This window comes from Equus przewalskii, chromosome 26 (genome assembly GCF_037783145.1).
Source record: "Equus przewalskii isolate Varuska chromosome 26, EquPr2, whole genome shotgun sequence".
Lineage (NCBI taxonomy): Eukaryota > Metazoa > Chordata > Mammalia > Perissodactyla > Equidae > Equus > Equus przewalskii.
Genome location: NC_091856.1, coordinates 31776694 through 31783359, shown reverse-complemented (window position 1 = coordinate 31783359; position 6666 = coordinate 31776694). Strand labels below are relative to the sequence as shown.

The window sequence follows — 6666 nt, the reverse complement described above, 5'->3', positions numbered from 1 at the left end:
AAATAATAATAAACTGCTAAGCCATTTTCCCAAATGGTTGTATCATTTTACACCTACACCAGAAGTAGATGAGAGTTCTTTTTTTTTTTTGAGGAAGATTAGCCCTGAGCTAACTGTTGCCAATCCTCCTCTTTTTGCTGAGGAAGACTGGCCCTGAGCTAACATCCATGCCCATCGTCCTCTACTTTATATGTGGGACGCCTGCCACAGCATGGCTTGCCAAGCAGTGCCACGTCTGCACCCGGGATCGCAACCAGTGAACCCCAGGCCACTGAAGCAGAACGTGCGAACTTAACCGCTGCGCCACTGGGCCAGCCCCTTGATGAGATTTCTTGATGTACCATATCTTCATCAACACTTAGTATGGTCAGTCTTTTTAATTTTAGATATTCTAGTAGGTGTGTAGTGGTATATTATTGTTGTTCTGACATGCATTTCCTTAAAGACTAATGGTGTTGAGCATCTTTTCATGTGTTTGCCATCTATATATCGTCTTTAGGGAAGTTATCTGTTCAAACCTATTTCCCCCTTTTTTTTTTTTTTTAGGAAGATTAGCCCTGAGCTAACATCTACTGTCAATCCTCCTCTTTTCGCTGAGGAAGACAGACCCCGAGCTAACATCCGTGCCCATCTTCCTCTACTTTATACGCGGGACGCCTACCTCAGCATGGTGTGCCAAGCGGTGCCATGTCTGCACCCGGGATCCGAACCGGTGAACCCCTGACCACCGAAGTGTAATATGTGAACTTAACTGCTGTGCCACCAGGCTGGCCCCTATTTCCCATTTTTTATTGAATTGTTTGTTTTCTTATTGAAATTGAGTTTTGAGAACTCTTTAGATTTTCTGGATACACGTCTTTTTTAAATTTGTCATTATGGTAAAATATACATAACATAAAATTTCCCATCTTAACCATTTTCAAGTGTACGGTTCACTAGTGTTAAGTATATTAATATTGTTGTGCACTGCATCTCCAGAACTCTTTTCATCTTGCCAAATTGAAACTCTATACTCATTAAATAACAATTCCCCATTCTTGATCCCCCAGCCCCTGGCAACCACCATTCTACTTTCTGTGTCTATGAATTTGACTAGTCTACGTACTTCATATAAGAGCAATCATACAGTATTTATCTTTTTGTGTGAGGAAGATTGGCCCTGAGCTAACATCAATTCCAATCTTCCTCTTTTTGTTTGAGGGAGATTGGCCCTGAGCTAACATCAATTCCAATCTTCCTCTTTTTGTCTGAGGAAGATTGGCCCTGAGCTAACATCTGTCCAGTCTTCCTCTATTTTGTATGTGGGATGCTGCCACAGCATGGCTTGATGAGCGGTGTGTAGGTCTGCACTGAGGATCAAACCTGCGAACCCCAGGCCACTGAAGCAGAGCACACGAACTTAACCACTACACCACCAGGCTGGCCCCAGTATTTATCTTTTTGTGACTGGCTTATTTCACTTAGTTGAATGTCCTCAAAGTTCATCCATGTTGTAGCATGAGTCAGAATTTCCTTCCTTTTAGGCCTGAATGATATTTCGCATTTTGTTTATCCATTCATGCATCAATGGACACTTGGGTTGCTTCCACTTTTTGGCTATTGTGAATAATGCTGCTATGAACGTGGGTGTGCAAACATCCCCTCAAGAGCCTTTTTTCAATGCTTTTGGGTAGATATCCAGAAGATGAATTGCTGGACCATATGGTCACTCTATTTTTAATTTTTTGAGGAAGTGCCACACTGTTTTCCACAGCACCTGTGCCTATTTACATTTTCACCAACAGTACGAGGGTTCCAATTTCTCCACATCCGCACCAACATATTATATTTTCTGTTTTTATGGTCATTAGCCATTCTAATGGGTATGAGGTGGTATAAGTCTTTTAAGATATATGATTTGCGGGTATTTCCTGCCAGTCTGTGGCTTGCCTTTATATTCTGTTAATAGCCTTTCTCAAAGAGCAGAAATTTTTAATTTTGATAAAGTCTGCAATTCCTTAGAGTCATATCTAAAAAACTTGCATAATCTGATGTCACAAAGATTTTCTCCTATGTGTGTGGTTTTTTTTTTTTAAATTGGCGCCTGAGCTAACATCTGTTGCCAATCTTCTTTTTTTTCCTTTCTCGTCAAAGCCGCCCAATACATAGTTGTATATTCTAGCTATGGTCCTTCTAGTTGTGGCATGTGGGACGCCGCCTCAGCATGGCCTGATGAGCGGTGCCAGATCTGCACCCAGGATCCGACCAGGCAAAACCCTGGGCTGCTGAAGCAGAGCGCGCAAACTTAACCACTCGGCCACGGGGCCAGCCCATACTACGTGTTTTATAAGTTTAGGTTCTATGTTTAGGTCTAAGATCCATTTTAAAAAGTTTACGATCCATTTTGAGTTAATTTTTGTCAATGATTAGTTTATTTCCACATGAGTATCCAATTGTCCCAGTACCATTTGTCGAAAAGATTATCCTTTCTCCAACTGACCTGCCTTTGCATCTTTGGCAAAAATCAATTACTAATCATATATGTGCGGGATCTATTTCTGGACCCTCTGTTGCATTTCACTGATCTCTTTGTCCATCTCTTTGGCCTCACAATACTATACTAGTAGCTCTATAATTGGTCTTCGTTTTCTACATGAGCTTTAGAATCAGCTTGTCGAATTCTAGAAAAAAAAGTTGCTGGGATTTGGTTGGGACCGCATTGAATCTGTAGATCAATTAGGGAATAATTGATATGTCAACATTATGGACTCATCTGATCCATGAACATACCTCTCCATTTATTTAGGCCTTTAATTCCTCTTAGCAATGTTTTGTAGTTTTCAACGTATAAGCCCTACACAGAATTGCTCAGATTTATCCCTAATTATCTCATTTTTTGATGCTACCATAAATAGTATTTTTTAAAACTTCAATTTCCAATTGTTTCCTACTGAAATACAGAAATAAAATTACTTTTATTTGCTCTTGTTTTTTCTGATAATAAGATTAATTTATAATAATAAATTATTATTTATTATTTTTATATTAGTTATTTTATTAATTATTTTATAGTGATAAAGTGAATTTATAATAAATTATTTATTTTAATTGCTCTTATTGATCTTGTATACTGAAATCTTGTGACACTCACTCATTCGAGAAGTTGTTTTGTAAATTCCACAGAATTTTCTGTCTAGACTATTGTATTAGTTTCCTAGGACTTCTGTAACAAATTACCACAAACTGTGTGCTAGTTTATTCTGTTACAAATTTAGTTTATGCTTTGAAGTATTTATTCTGTTAAAAATTCTGTTAAGAATTTTTGCATTTGTATTCACAAAGGATATTGGTCCATAGTTTTGTTTTTTGTGGGTTTTTTGCTTTTTGAGGATGATTGGCCCTGAGCTAACATCTGTGCCAATCTCCCTCTATTTTATGTGAGATGCCACCACAGCATGGCTTGACAAGCAGTGCTAGGTCCAGGCATGGGATTCAAACCTGTGAACCCCAGGCTGCCAAAGCAGAGTATTTAAACCCAACCACTATGCTGCCAGGCTGGCCCCTGGCCTGTAGTTTTACCTTCTTGTCACGTCTTTGTCTGCTTTTGGTATCAGAGTAATGATGGCCTCATAAAATGAGTTGGAAAGTCTTCATTCCTCTTCAATTTTAGGGAAGAATTGTGTTGAATTGGTATTATTTACTCCTTAAATGTTTGGTAGTGGGGCTGGCCCCATGGCCGGGTGGTTGGGTTCCTGCACTCTGCCTTGGTGGCCCAGGGTTTCACCGGTTCAGATACTGGGCACAGACCTAGAACTGTTCATCAAGCCATGCTGTGGCAGTGTCCCATGTGGCAGAGCTAGAGGGACCTGCAACTAGAATATACACCTATGTACTGGCGGACTCCGGGGAGAAGAAGAAAAAAAAAATGTTTGGTAGAATTCATGAGTGACTTTTTTTTGGTCAACCAAATTCCGCCAATAAGAAAACTGTGCAATTATTGGAGTACTATGTAACCATTCGAAAGAATTAAACAGAACTATACGATCTGACATAAAAGGTGATAAAAATATGTCACAGGACAATTTGTATAGTACCATCCTACTTACATTTTTAAATTCATCCTGCGTTATGAGTTTACATACACACATATGTTTAGAAATGCATTTTAAAACAGCTTTTTGGGATACAATTCACATACTATATATTTAAAGCATACATTTATTTATCTTTTTTTAAAATTTTTTTTAAAGATTGGCACCTGGGTTAATAACGATTGACAATCTTTTTTTTTTTCTGCTTTATCGCCCCAAACCCCCCCTGTACACAGTTGTATACCTTAGTTGCATGTCCTTCTAGTTGTGGGATGTGGGACGCCATCTCAACATGGCCTGACGAGCGGTGCCATGTCCGTGCCCAGGATCCAAACCCTGGGCCGCCACAGCGGAGCGCACAAACTTAACCACTCAGCCACGGAGCTGGCCCCTAAAGCATACATTTAAAGTGAAGAATTCAGTGGCTTTTAGAATACTGACAGAATTGTGCAAACACAGCTATCATCCATCAACCATCATCACCATCTAATTTTAGACCCTTTTCATCACCCCAACAAGAAACCCTGTGCCCACTGGCAGTCATTCCCATTTCCCTGCCCCTCAGCTCTAGGCAACGACTGATCCTATTTTTTATCTCTATAGATTTGCCTATTCTGGACATATGAATAGAACCATACAATGGATGGTCTTTTTTGACTGGTTTCTTTCATTTAGCATAATGTTTTCAAGGTCCATCCATGTTGTAGCATGTGTCAGTACTCCATTTCCTTTTATTGCCAAATAATATTCAATTGAATGAAACTACTGTTCCATATCATAACCATTGACCAGTTGGGGGACATATGAATTATTTCCACTTCTTGACTGTCATGAATAATGCTACGAATATTTTCTCTTGGGCATATACCTAGGAGTGGAATTGCTAGGTGTATAGTAACTGCATGTTTAACTCTTTGAGGAACTGCCAAACCGTTTTCCAAAGCAGCTGCATCATGTTTAAGCTCCACCAACCATGTAGGAGGGTTCCCATCCCTCCACATCCTCACCATTACTTGTTATTGTCTATCTCTTTGACCATATCCATCCTACGGATATGAAGTTGTATCTCATTGTGGTTCTGACTTGCACGTCCCTGATGACTAATAAGGTTGAGTATCTTTCCATGTACTCCTTGGCCATTTGTACATCTTCTTTGGAGAAAAGTCTAGTCAGCTCTTTCGCCTATTTTACATGGGGTTATTTGCCTTTTTATTATTTAGTTGTAAGTTCTTTATATATTCTGGATTACTAGTTCTTTGGGTCTTTGGTTTTTTGTTTTTCCATCCTGAGCTAACATCCGTGCCAATCTTCCTCTATTTTCTAGGATGTGGCCGTCAGCACAGCACGGTTTTGGCGACTGGACGAGGAGCTGAGGAACACGCAGGCGCCAAAGCTGACCCCCGTGTGACAGCCGAGCTGCCTGGTGGCCCATCCACGAGCTGGAGAAGCAGCAGCGCGATCACGGGGAAGCTCCTGACCGCGTTTGGACGCGTGGGCGTGAGCTACCTGCGGAGAACCCTGGGGGAGATGCTCCGGAGGGCGCGGGACGTGGGGCGGCGCTCAGAGACGTGGGTGCTGACGAGCGAAGGTGGAGTCAGCCCCGCCCTCAGCCGCTGCCTGGGCTCCGGCGACCCGCGGGCCAGCGCGGGAGCCCGCCCCGATGTCCCACGAGCCGGCCCCGCCGAGGCCAGGAAGAGCCCCTGAGAAGCGCGCTCAGGAGCGGGGGCCGGCCCACCCGGCTCGCTCCTCCACCCGCGGACTGGACCGCCGTCCCGGAGGGGAGCCGCCGCGGGGCCCCGGAACCTTCTGGCGCCGCCGCCCGCGTTCGCCGCGGGACCCGTCGGGGGAACCCGTTCGCTGTTGCTAAGAGGCGGCCCCGGAAGTGACGCGCCCGGGGTTTGTTGACAGCGGAGGCGGCGGCGGCTGCAGCCTCCGAGCCGTAGGAGCCGGATCGGGGGAGGGGCCGGGCCCCGGAGCCAGCACCCGGCGGCCCGCAGCCCTAAGGGCAAGGTAACGGCCACGGGGTTCCCCCGGCGCGACCCCCTCCCGCCCGGGGCTCCCGTCCCCGGGGTCCCAAGCTCCGCCCCGCCGACCCCGTCTCCCCAGACCCCGGCCCTGCCTGCTGAGATCCACTGCCTCCTCCGGCGCTCCGGCTCCGGGTTCTCCCGGGCCGCATCCTCCGCTCCTCCCCGCGGAGGAAGCATCCCGAGCGCTCCCGGGGCCAGGGCATGTGTCTGCGTCCTCCCCCTTCGCGTCCTGCCCCTGGCGCTTCAGCATCGCCGCTGCAACCGCTTGCACAGGTCCATCTCGGCCAATGGAGGGAGGGTTCCCTTCTCTACCCCTGCCTCCAGGTCTGGGAAACGTGCCTCTAAAACAGCTCCCAAAAAGAAAATGACGCCCTATCGGATGCCCCTACAAAATGGGGGATCCATGTAGGTCTGAAAGGGCCAGCCTCTGCCCCTCCTACCTGTTGGATGAGCTTAAGTTCCCCCAAAGCAGCGCTTAAAAGCTCGGGGACGGCTTGGGTTCTGGATCAGCTCCCAAAAGGGATGACAGGGTGCAGGCAATCCAACAGGGTGGGAAGGGCATGGTGTGT

At 45.3% G+C, this 6666-nt stretch overlaps 1 protein-coding gene across 2 annotated transcripts in view; it reads left to right on the top strand.

Annotated features, from left to right (window-relative positions):
- Positions 1–5459: 5459 nt before the first annotated feature.
- ZER1 (zyg-11 related cell cycle regulator) overlaps positions 5460–6666 on the top strand; it is a 28337-nt gene continuing 27130 nt past the window's right edge. The window contains exon 1 of one of the 2 annotated variants that reach the window (XM_070596815.1): positions 5460–6080. The gene's annotated coding sequence lies outside the window, so the exon portion shown is untranslated. The remainder of the gene's footprint in view (positions 6081–6666) is intronic. The other variant, XM_070596816.1, reaches the window with a different exon arrangement.